The following is a 13,319-nucleotide window of genomic DNA, read 5'->3' as shown; positions in this document are numbered from 1 at the left end:
TTGAGAAGCCATCCCAACAGCCTGTTAACACCAGCTCCATGTGTCCTTGCCCAGATGTCAAATCTTGAGTCATAAGAGAGTGCTTCCATGTCAATAAACTCTCCTCTGTCCAGACTTATATTCTTCCCCACTGCTCAAACATAACAAGATATATTCCCACACATGCTCTCCAAATTCCTGCCAGCAATTACCAGCCAGTTCCTAAAACTCTGTCAGTAAATAAGCTATTTATTTCCAGATGAAAGACAATAGTTACTCTTTCAATTGAAACTTAACATTAGTTATTCTTTTCAAGATAGTTAGGAGACAAGTTAGATTCTGAGGTGATAAAAGTCATCTTACAGGGCATCTATTTCCAATGATCACTTTGCATGGCCTCCAGGTAATAGGAGGCTGCTCTCCTCTAATGAGGGAGAAGTAGCTGCTTTAGCTGGCGTGAAGGGTTCAAAGAAAACCAAGGATCCAAGCTCTTCAAGCACATCCACCCAAGTTTTCTCATCCAAGTCGCAGTCCCTCCCCTTGATGTCAGAGCTGTGACTTAAGCAAGGGAGACTTGTGGAGGCTGCACATCTCATCTCCTTTGCAGCTTTGCCACCTTACAATTAAATTCCAGGCCTGATTTTCACCACAGCTGTCCTTTGGCTGAGGAGATAATGGTCTCTTTAAATACTGCCAAGGGTGACCTTTTGGCTGTTAATGAACCTACCATGCTAGTTGGCTGATCTGTCAGTTTCTTTTTTCAAGGCAGTTAACAAATGGTAGCCAATTCCATAATCCTTTGTTCCCAAGCCATTCTAATGACAGAGCTACCAGGTAACATAGGATTTCTCATTCCAGTTCACCACAGGTGAGCTTTTTAGGAACAGTGATACATACTAGTAATTACCAACATCCTTCTTATCCTAGCAATAGAGAAGTGATTCAGTTTCAGAACCCAGTCCTAAGATTTTGCTTTCCAGGGTCACACTCATACTGAAGTCCTATGTTAATTCCTCCTAAAGTAGACCTAAAGACAAACACTTGCGTGCAAGTAGCTTGTTTGTGAATTAATCCCAGAAAGCAGGAGTGAGAGCCACAAGAATGAGATAGGGAACAAAATACGATGCAAGAGCATATATCAAGATTGCCATTATAGGTGCTTATCCAGGACCAGTACCTCCTTAGAAATTTGTAGGTGCTTCCCACAATGGTCCAGCAGAAAGACTGGAGGCTGGATCATCTGTCTACTAACCCTGGACCCATTAGTTGAAGGCATTCCTCCTCTGCACTTCTCGGATGTACTTGCATATAGCCCGGCTCCTCCCATGGCCTTAGAAATGGTATTTTGTCAGAATGTGGAGAAACTGGGCATTCATTTGAGATGGGTCACTTTCACCAAAAAGTGAGACTGAAATTCCGTGGAACCCTCTACTTCAGCTGTGGCTGAAATCCCAGCTGGGCCTGGGGGATATCTTGCAGGCACTACCAGAAGCATCAGCCACAGGTGGTGGTGCTTCCTCCAAAACACCAAGTTGACCTGGATTTATCTTTATTTAAGATGTATGGTTTTCTGCTTGGACAATTGGATAGTAAGACACACTTAAGATTTCCAGAACTTTTTCATTAAAAATTTTAGTTCTAAAATTCTTCCAAGAATGTGCAAAGGATAAACAATGACTAAATCTGTATCTTTATAGTCTGTTGCAATTATAATACAATTTTTAAATGTTAGCTTTTACACATACCCTGCAGAGTTTTTCTGTGAAACTTTTGTATCTGAACCAGAGCATGGCTCCTGTTAGAGAATAAATTGTGACCATGTGCTCTTGAAGAGTGCCCAGACAATATAATGTTCAGTAAAACTGTTTGTTTCTGATCAAGTTCTTCACAAAAACAAACTTGATTTCCAGGATTCGTGAAGAACTTAAATTCCTACAATTTAATCCTGTGCTTTAACAGTGCTGCAGTGGTGCCAAGGTATCTTTTCAAAAACATTCGCTTCTCTATTTCTTCTTGGTAAGATTAATAAACAAAAGGAGCAGCAGTAAAGCAAGTGTCACTGTGACTTCCATTTTGGACGGATAGTTTCAATAAGAGACATTTATCTTCCTTTAGGACATAAAATGTAAAGATTTTATTTATAATTTAATTTCCTCTCTTTCCAAAACAATATTAATTTAGATGGGCAATTTACAAGTAAATAAATGTGGAAAAAACTCATTTTATAATATCGACAAATTACTATGTATCTATGCACATAGGCATCTATGTATACTTATGTTCAAGTTGATATAATTAGATTAAAACACTTCAGAATTAAACACTTTGTTTCACATTTAACATTGCAAACATTGTTCCTCAGTAAGTTCTAAGTTTTGGCATAATAACATTTTTGAGTCTGGAAGAAATCTTAGCAAATATCTAGTCTAATTGCCTATTTTTGTCAGTGAATAAATTGAAGCTCAGAGGAGCTAAATGATTCCCCTAACATAAGAAAGAAAAGGTTTATTTAATATAAATGAAAATGCTTAATCTATCAGTAAATCTAAAGTATTAATACTTTTATTTATACAAAAGCAAAATACTTAAAATTTCAGAAATCTTATTAAAATTACACATTATAATCCACAAAGTAGAGTTGTGAAAGATTTTTGATAAATCTAACATCAATATCTCAGTTTTGTTTATATTAAAATATATGACCCTATGACAAACAAGTAAAGCTACTTCTACACTCTTTTAGGGACATCTTAACCATCCTGGTTTATACTTGGCAATATTCACACTCTCTTTTTCCAAATCAAACTTTAGAAAATTCTGAGAGGCTGGCAGTATAGACTTTAAACAAACAGCATAACATTAACACAGAGTGCCTAGATAGCAAAATAAAAAATCCCCGAGGATAAAATTCATGACAGAATTTCATGGAAGGAACAAACTATCAAAAAAATCCTGCAGAAAAAATAGATAATTCAAACAGCCTTATAACTACAAATGAAATTGAATGTGATCAAAAACATAAAGAAAACTGAACACCCACATGGCTTCATTGGTGAATCCTATGAAACATTAAAGAAAGAAAGAATGCCATTTTACACAAACTCTTCCAGAAAATTCAAAAGGGGAAACAACTTCCCAAATTCTGTGAGACCAACATTAATCTGAAACAAAAATTGGGCAGTCATTACAATAAACTATAGACCAACATCCCTCATGAAAAGAGTGGTAAATATTCTTAAAAATTTCTTAGCAAATTGAGTCCAGTATTATAGAAGATATACAATATCCAATGAAATGTGACAGATTTGCTCATCATATATCACCAAGTAATTGCTAATTAAACAATTATGAGCTTATACCACATACCTATTAGAATGACAAATCCAAAATACTGTTAATACTAAATGCTGGGAAGTATGAAGAGCAACAGTAATTCTTACGCTGATGGGAATGCAAAATATTATAACCACTAAAAAACAGTTTCTTGCAAAGCTAAACAAAGCTTTACTGTACAGCATCAGTGATCTTGGGTATTTACACAATTGAGTTGAAAGCTTATGTCCACACAAAAGCTTACACATGAATGTCTATAGCAGCTTTATTCATAATTACCCAAACTGGAAGCACTAATACAAACACTAATTCAAAAAGATATATGCACCCATATATTATATAATATTACTGAGCCATAAAAAGGAAATCTTTCATTGTGACAACATGGACAGACCTTGAGGTTGTTATGCTAAGTGAAATAAATCAGAGAAAGACAATTACGGTATATTTGAGATTCACTCATCTGTGGAATCTAAAACAAAAATGAACAAAGACAGACTCAAATACAGAGAACAATCTGGTATTTGCTGAGGGGAGAGGGGTGGGCAAGATAGAAGGGGATTAAAAGGTACAAACTTATAGGACATGAGGATACAATATAAAGCATAGCAAAAATAGTTAATATGTAATTTCATATGATGACAGATCATAGCTGCATTTATCATGGTTGGCACTGCAATGTATATAAATGTTGAATCATGTACACCTAAAACTAATAATATTCTATGTCAGCTACACTTCAGTACCAAAATTGAGTTTACAGTAACATCTATGAAAAATCTATGAAATCCTCAGAGATAAATCTAACAAAAAGATGTGAAATAGACTGAAAAGTATAAAGCACTGCTGAGATAAGGAAGACCTAAATAAATGGAGTGATTTACTGTATTCATAGATTGCAAGACAGTCTTGTTAAAATGTCATCTTACCAAGTTGACCTATAGATTAAATGCAATCCAATAAAAATACCAGAAGGCTCTTTTAGAATAGAAAATGAGCGACTTACTTTATGGAATTCGTAGAGAAATTTTATGGAATCCATAGGAAATTTTAATGGAATTCATAGGGAATTCATAAGCAAAAATCCTAGAATAGCCAAACAACTTTAGAAAAGAACAAAACTGGAGGACTGCAACAACTTGATTTCAAGAGTTAAAAGTTACACTAATCAAAAAGTGTTGGTGTAAAGAGAGACAAGTATATCAGTGGAACAGAAGGGAAAGTCTAGAATTGGAACAACACAGATTGAATAAAGAAAGGGTAGCACCTCAATAAATGGTGATGGGACAATTGGATATCCATATATTTAACAAATAAAATTTAATCCATACCCTGAATCTTAGACAAAACTAACTTAAAATGCATCATAAACCTAAATGTAACACCTAAGACTATAAAATTTCTAGAAAAATAAAAAACAGAAAACCTCTGTGACTTAAGGTTAGGGAAAGGTCTCTTAAATGTAACACCAAAAGCATGATCCATAAAAACCAAACTAATAAATAGGAACACTAAAATTAAAATTTCTTTGAAAGACATTGGTAAGAGAACGAAAAGACACACCATAGAAGGAGAAATGTTTGCAAATTATGAATCTGATAAAGGACTTTCTAAAATACATATTAAGATGTCTTAAAAAGCTCAATAATAAAACATCCAATTTAAGATGAATAAAAGATCTGATCAGATATTTCACCCAAAAAAGGAATACAGATGACAAATAAGCTCATGAAAAGATGCACATCATGAGCCATTAGGAAAATGCAAAATAAAATCACAACAAAATACTGCTATACACTCCTTAGAAGGGCTAAAAAAATTTTTCTTAGGGAGGGAGTGGAGGCCTGGGACTGCTGAATACCTAACTCTGGAGATCTGCTCTGGGAGCACAAACCTACATTTCATGGTACTCTTATGATTAGGGGTTGGAAAGCTAAGACAGGCAGAATACCTGGGGAGAATGAGATTAAAGCCACTTGAGGAAAGCAGAGATCCATATCTGGCTGCTCTGGGACAAAAGAATGGCAGGCAGTCTGAAAGAATTCCTAACAGCAAGAGGGCTGCTAAAGGGGCAAGGATTGTACAGAGTTTACTGCTCAAGAGAAAGGACAGGTAGACAAAATTGTTCAGGTGCACTCTTCCCAACAGGTTGGTAACTTTCACAATCTTCAGGCACTCTATTCCCTTGGCTGGCTACACAGCTCCAAGGACACCCGCTGTGATATGCAGCCTACTGTACCTTCCAGCCAGCCCCACCTGGCTTACAAACAGGTAAACCCAACCCTGGCATTAGTCCAGCCAGAGGGAAGCCCTGTCTACAGCAACTACAAATGCAAAGCATAGAGGCTTATACCTGTGTACTTGGCCCACTGATTCTGGCAGTGGAGACAAGCATAACAGATGGGAAACAGGAAACAGCCGTTTCCTCCCCCGAGGCACCAGTACAGCTCCTCTGCAACCCCTGACATTGCTTCAGTAACTGAGCAGCTCCAGAGAGTAGAGCTTCTGGGCACAAGAGGACACCATATACAAATATGAAACGCCAAAGGAACCTGGTTCAAAGTAAAATTATGAATTCAATACCTGAGAAAGATTCTAATGAAACTGACCTCATGAATCTTCCTGAAAGGCATTTCAAAATAAAAATCCTTAACATGCTCATGGAGGTACAGAAAAATATTCAAGAACTCAGTAGTGAATTCCAGTCAGAGATCTAATAATTACAGAATACAGTATCAGAAATGAAACGTACAATGAAAAGTTTTAGAAGCAGATTAGATGTAGTGGAGGAGACAATAAATGAAATAGAAATTAGGGAAGAGGAATACAAAGAAGCTGAGAGAAAAAAGGATCTCTAAGAATGAAAGAATATTGAGAGAACTGTGTGACCAAACGGAACAATATTTGCGTTATAGGGGTACCAGAAAAAGAAGAGAGAGAAAATGCGATAGAAACTGCCTTCAAGGAGGTAATTGCTGAAAACATCCACAATCGGGGGAAGGAGATAGTCTCTCAGGACATGGAGGGGCACAGATCTCCCAAAACAAGGGACCCAAGGAGGACAACACCAAGACATATAATAATCAAAATGGCAAAGATCCAGGATAAGGACAGACTATTTAGAGCAGCCTGAAAGAGAAAAGAGATCACATACAAAGGAAAACCCATAAGGCTATCATCAGACTTCACAGCAGAACTCTTAGAAGCCAGAAGGGAGAATATTTAATGCAATGATGCAGAAGGGCCTCGAACAAAGAATACTTTATCTGGCAAGATTATCATTTAAATTTGAAGGAGGGATTAAACAATTTCCAGATAAGCAAAAGCTGAGAGAATCTATCTCCCACAAACCATCTCTACAGTGTATTTTGCAGGGACTGCTATAGATGGAAGTGTTCCTAAGGCTAAATAGCTGTCACCAGAGGTAACAAAACCACAGTAAAGAAAGTAAAACAGTTAATTACTAAGCAAATGCAAAATTAAATCAACTACCACAAAGTCAGTCAAGGGACAGACACAGAGTACAGAATATGATACCTAATATATAAAGAATGAAGGAGGAAGAAAAAGGAAGAGAAAAAAAAAAGAGAGAACCTTTAGATTGTGTTTGTAATAGCATACTAAGTGAGTTAAGTTAGACTCTTAGATAGTAAGGAAGTTAACCTTGAACCTTTGGTAACCATGAATCTAAAGCCTGCAATGGCAATAAGTACATACCGATTGATAATCACCCTAAATGCAAATGGTCTGAATGCACCAAGCAAAAGACATAGAGTCACTGAATGGATAAAAAAAACAAGGCCCATCTATATGCTGCCTTCAAGAGACAGACTTCAAACCCAAAGACATACACAGAGTAAAAGTGAAGCAATGGAAAAAGATATTTCATGCAACTAATAGGGAGAAAAAAAGCAGTAGTTGCAGTACTTGTATCAGACAAAACAGACTTCAAAACAAAGAAAGTCACAAGAGTAAAAGAAGAACATTACATAATGATAAAGGGTCAATCCAACAAGAGGATATAACCATTATACATATCCAACACAGGAGCATCTACATATGTGAAACAAATACTAACAGAATTACAGGGGGAAATAGAATGTAATGCATTCATTCTGGCACACTTCAGCACTCCTCTCAATTCAAAGGAAAGATCAACCAGAGAGAAAATAAGTAAGGAGACAGAGGCACTGAACAACACATTAGAACAGATGGACCTAACAGACATCCTACAGTATGGGAGAATGTATTGATAAATGACATATCCGATAAGGAGATGACATCTAAATTATACAAAGAGCTCACTCACCTCAACAAACAAAAAACAAATAATCCATTTAAATTTGGGCAGAGGATCTGAACAGACACTTCTCCAAAGAAGAAATTCAGATGGCCAACAGGCACATGAAAAGATGCTCCACATCAGCAGAGAAATGCAAACTGAAACCACAATGAGATATCACCTCCCACCAGTAAGGATCGCCACCATCCAAAAGACAAACAACAACAGGTGTTGGTGAGGATGTGGAGAAATGGGAACCCTCCTACACTTGCTTGTGGGAATGTAAATTAGTTCACCCATTGTGGAAAGCAGTATGGCGATTCCTCAAAAAACTCAAAATAGAAATACCATTTGACCCAGGAATTCCACTCCTAGGAATTTACCCTAAGAATGCAGCAGCCCAGTTTGAAAAAGACAGATGCACCCCTATGTTTATTGCAGCACTATTTACAATAGCCAAGAAATGGAAGGAACCTAAGTGTCCATCAGTAGATGAATGGATAAAGTAGAGGTGGTACATATACACAAGGGAATTATGCTCAGTGATATAAGCCAGGCAGAGAAAGACAAGTATCAAATGATTTCACTCATCTGTGGAGTATAAGAACAAAGAAAAAACTGAAGGACAAAACAGCAGCAGATGCACAGAATCCAAGAATCGACTAACAGTTACCAAAGGGAAAGGAACTGGGGAAGTTGGGTGGGAAAGGAAGAATAAGGAGGAAAAAGGGGTATTACTATTAGCATATATAATGTAATGGTGGTGGATGTGGGGAAGGCAGTTTAGCACAGAGAAGACAAGTAGTGATTCTATAGCATCTTACTACGCTGATAGACAGTGACCCTAATGGGGTATGTGGTGGGGATTTGATAATATGGGGAGTCTAGTAGCCATAATATTGTTCATGTTATTGTACATTAATAATAGCAAAAAAAAGGCTTCTGTACAGCAAAGGACACCACCAACAGAACAAAAAGGCATCCTACAGTATTGGAGAATATATTTGTAAATGACATATCCTATAGGGGTTAACATCCAAAATGTATAAAGAGCTCACCTCAACACCCAGAAAGCAAATAACCTGATTAAAAAACAGGGAGGGGATCTGAACAAACCTTTCTCCAACAAGAAATTCAGATGGCCAACAGGCACATGAAAAGATGCTCCACAGCACTAATCATAAGAGAAATGAAAATTAAAACCACAATGAGATACCACCTCACACCAATTAGGTTAGCCAACATCCAAAAGACAAGCAACAACAAATGTTGGTGAGGTTGTGGAGAAAGGGGAACCCTCCTACACTGCTGGTGGGAATGTAAATTAGTTCAACCATTGTGGAAAGCAATATGGATGATACTCAAAAAACTAAAAATAAGAAATACCATTTGACCCAGGAATTCCACTCCTGGGAATTTACCCTAAGAATGCAGGAGCCAGTTTCAAAAAGACATATGCACCCCTATGTTTATTGCAGCGCTATTTACAGTTTACAACAGCCAAGACATGGAAGCAACTTAAATGTTCATCATTAGATGAATGGATAAAGAAGATGTAGTACATATATACAATGGAATATTACTCAGCAATAATAAGAAGAAAAATCCTACCATTTGCAACAACATGGATGGAGCTGGAGGGTATTACACTCAGTGAAATAAGCCAGGCATAGAAATACAAGTACCAATGATTTCTCCTCATTTGTGGAGTATAACAGCAAAGCAAAAACTGAAGGAACAAAACAGCAGCAGACTCAAGACCCCAAGGGACTAGCGGTTACCAAAGGGAAAGGGGTTGAGGAGGGTAGGCAGAAAAGGAGTAGGGGATTAAGGGGCATTATGATTAGCACACAATGTAGGGGGGGCATGGGAAGGCAGTATAGCACAGAGAAGACAAGTAGTGACTATAGCATCCTACTATGCTGACATACAGTGACTGTAATGGGGACTTGATAGTAGGGGTGAATGTAGTAACCACAATGTTGCTCATGTGAAACCTTCATAAGATTGTCTATCAATGATACCTTAATTTAAAAAAATCATGTGGCATTAAAAAAATGTGTGGAGAAGGTGGAGAAGCAGAAGGAGGGCAGTATTTGTGAAGGAACTACAAAGGTAATGCTTTGTAAAGAAAAAAGAAGATCCCTTGGATCTTTATCAAGCCATACTTCAAATATATCAAATGTGGAAAATTCCAGCCATTGTTTCTTTATTTTTTAAACTGTATGCTTCCCTCTTCTCACCTTCTGCAACTCCAAATACACATATGTTAGGCTATTGGATGTTGTCCTATATTTCACTGATGGTCTATTTTTTTTCACAGTCTTTTTGTGTTTCATTTTGAGTAGTTTCTATTGTAGTCTTACATTTAACTGAACTTTTCTTCTTGCTATGTCTAACCTGCTAATCCCGGCCCCATCTAGTTTCCTTTTCAACTGTAGAAGTTTGATTTGGTTCTTTTTCATTGTTTCATTTCTTTCCTTGTCATAATCATGCTTTCCTTTAACTTCTTGAACTTACGGGATATATTTATAGAAACCGTTTTAATGTTATTCCATCATGCAAGTCATTTTGGTTTGTTTCTATTGATTATTTCTATCAATTTTCCCATTTTGAATTATCATGTTTCTGCTTCTTTGCAAGCCTAGTAATTTTTAATTTAATGTGAGACCTTGTAAGTTTAACATTTTGGGAGTTATTGCATATGTTTGTAACGCTTGAACTATTTTTGGGCTTTGCAGTAGAATGCACTTAAGTTACTTGGAAGCACTCTTATGCTTGTTTGTTTTTTTTCGTATCATTAATCTACAATTACATGAGGAACATTATGTTTAGTAGACTCCCCCCATCACCAAGTTCCCCCCACATACCCCATTGCAGTCATTGTCCATCAGCTTAGTAAGATGTTGTAGAATCACTACCCATCCTCTCCATGCTGTACAGCCTTACTCGTGGCCCCCCCTCACATTATGCATGTTAATCATAATGCCCCCTTTCTTTCCCCCCTCCCCTTATCCCTCCCTTCCCACCCATCCTCCCCAGTCCCTTTCTCTTTGGTAACTGTTAGTCCATTCTTGGGTTCTGTGATTCTGCTGCTGTTTTGCTCCTTCAGTTTTCCTTTGTTCTTATACTCCACAGATGAGTGAAATCATTTGATACTTGTCTTTCTCCGCCTGGCTTATTTCACTGAGCATAATACCCTCTAGCTCCATCCATGTTGCTGCAAATGGTAAGATTTGTTTTCTTCTTATGGCTGAATAATATTCCATTGTGTATATGTACCACAACTTCTTTATCCATTCATCTACTGATGGACACTTAGGTTGCTTCCATTTCTTGGCTATTATAAATAGTGCTACGATAAACATAGGGGTGCATCTGTCTTTTTCAAACTGGGCTACTGTGTTCTTAGAGTAAATTCCTAGGCGTGGAATTCCTGGGGTCAAATGGTATTTCTATTTTGAGTTTTTTGAGGAATCGCCATACTGCTTTCCACAATGGTTGAACTAATTTACATTCCCACCAGCCGTGTAGGAGAGTTCTCCTTTCTCCACATCCTCACCAACATTTGTTGTTGTTTGTCTTTTGGATGGTTGTGATCCTTACTGTTGTGAGGTGATATCTCATTGTGGTTTCAATTTGCATTTCTCTGCTGATTAGTGATGTGGAGCATCTTTTCATGTGCCTGTTGGCCATCTGAATTTCTCTTTTGGAGAAGTGTCTGTTCAGTTCCTCTGACCATTAGCACTCTTATGTTTTTAAAGCTTGTTCTTAAGCTTTGGTGGATACAGAACAGCTTTTAGTCTAGGGCTAATTTGATGCTGTTGAGACAATACCCTTCTGAAGGCTCTACTCAGTTCTTTATGTATCAGAGTGTCTTTTACTCTTGCTAATTAAAATATAAATTATTCCCAGCTCTGTGTATGTTCTATGGATTGCCCCACCAGCTCCCTTCCAGGGGTTTCATCTCTAGTCTTGGTAGTTTTCTCAAATTCATGCACTGATTATTATTCAAGTAAAATAATCACTTACCACTACAGTAGCAGGACACAGGCCTGGAAAAAATGTTTGAAAAGGTTTTTGGATGATTCTTTTCAGGTGTTGGTGGCAGAGAACAATGGATCTGCTATTTTTTTATTAAGGTATCATTGATAACATAATCTTATGAAGGTTTCATATGATCAACATTGTAGTTACTACACACACCCATATTATCAAGTCCTCCCACACACACCCCATTACAGTCACTGTCCATCATCAGCACAGCAAGCTGCCATAGAGTCACCACTTGTCTTGTTCATGCTATTCTGTCTTCCCCATGACACCCCAATATCATGTTTGCCAATCATAATGGCCCTCAATCCCATTCACCCTCTATCCACACCCACCCTTCCCTACCCCTTCTCTTTGGTAACCACCAGTCTCCTCCTGGAGTCTGTGAGTCTGCTGCAGTTTTGTTCCTTCAGTTTTGCTTTGTTGTTATACTCCACGAAGAGTGAAATAATTTGGTACTTGTCTTTCTCCACCTGGCTTATTTCACTGAGCAAAATACTCCCTAGCTGCATATATATTCTTGCAAATGTAAGACTTGTTTTTTTTTCTTATTGCTAAATTGTATTCCATTGTGTATATATACCACCTCTTCTTTATCCATTCATCTACTGATGCATACCTAGGTTTGTTTCCATATCTTGGGTATTATAAATTGTACAGCAGTAAACATAGGGATGCATATGTTTTTTTTAATCTGGGATCTTCTTTTCTTCAGGTATATTCCTAGGAGTGGAATTTCTGGGTCACATGGTATTTCTATTTTTAGTTTTTTGAGGAACCTCCATATTGCTTTCCACAATGGGTGAACTAATTTACACTCCCACCAACAGTGTAGGAGGGATCCCCTTTCTCTGCATCCTCGCCAGCACTTATTGTTCCTAGTCTTTTTTATGTTGGCCATCCTAACTGCTGGTGATATCTCATGGTGGTTTTAATTTTCATTTACCTGATAATTAGCAGTGTGGAGCATCTTTTCATGTACCTGTTGGCCATCTTAATTTCTTCTTTGGAGAAGTGTCTGTTCATATCCTCTGCCCATTTTTGAATCAGGTTATTTGCTCTTTGGATGTTGAAGTGCGTGAACTCTCTATATATTTTGGGTGTTAATCCCTGATCGGATATGTCATTTAAAAATATATTCTCAAATAGTGTAGGATTCCTTTTTGTTCTGCTGATGGTGGCCTTTGCTGTATAATTAATCCATGGCTTCTTTATCATAATTAATTGACCAAATATGCTTGTGTTTATGCCAGGACTCTTTATTTTGTTCCGTTCGTCTCTCTGTCTGTTCTTGTATCAGTACCAAATTGTCTTGATTAGTGTAGTTTTGTAGTAGAGTTTAACGTCAAGGAGCATAATACCCCCAGCTTTGTTCTTCTCTCTCAGGATTGCTTTGGCTATTCAGGGTCTTTTGTGGTTCTATATGAATTTTAGAACTATTTATTCTGGTTCTAAAATTGGACCAGGACCTCCAGTACTATGCTGAAGAAAAGTGATGAGAGTCAGAGTGGGAATCCTTGTCTTGTTCCTGATCTTAGAGGAAAAGCTTTCAGCTATTCACTGTTAAGTGTGATGTTGGCTGTGGGTTTGTCATATATGGCCTTTATTATGTTGAGGTACTTGCCCTCTATAACCATTTTGTTTTAAATTTTTTATCATGAATGGATGTTGA

General features: G+C 37.4%; 1 long non-coding RNA gene across 2 annotated transcripts in view; it reads left to right on the top strand.

The window, feature by feature from the left end:
* The window catches only part of LOC108410303 (uncharacterized), a 62,383-nt gene that overhangs the window by 7,416 nt on the left and 41,648 nt on the right, over window positions 1-13,319 (top strand). The window contains exon 2 of one of the 2 annotated variants that reach the window (XR_012121539.1): window positions 10,733-10,823. The exons of the other annotated variant lie outside the window; for it this stretch is intronic. This is a non-coding gene — a long non-coding RNA (uncharacterized lncRNA). The remainder of the gene's footprint in view (window positions 1-10,732; window positions 10,824-13,319) is intronic. 2 annotated transcript variants of the gene reach the window in all.

Source organism: Manis javanica, chromosome 10, assembly GCF_040802235.1.
Source record: "Manis javanica isolate MJ-LG chromosome 10, MJ_LKY, whole genome shotgun sequence".
Classification (NCBI taxonomy): Eukaryota; Metazoa; Chordata; class Mammalia; order Pholidota; family Manidae; genus Manis; species Manis javanica.
This window is presented reverse-complemented; position numbering and strand designations above follow the sequence as displayed.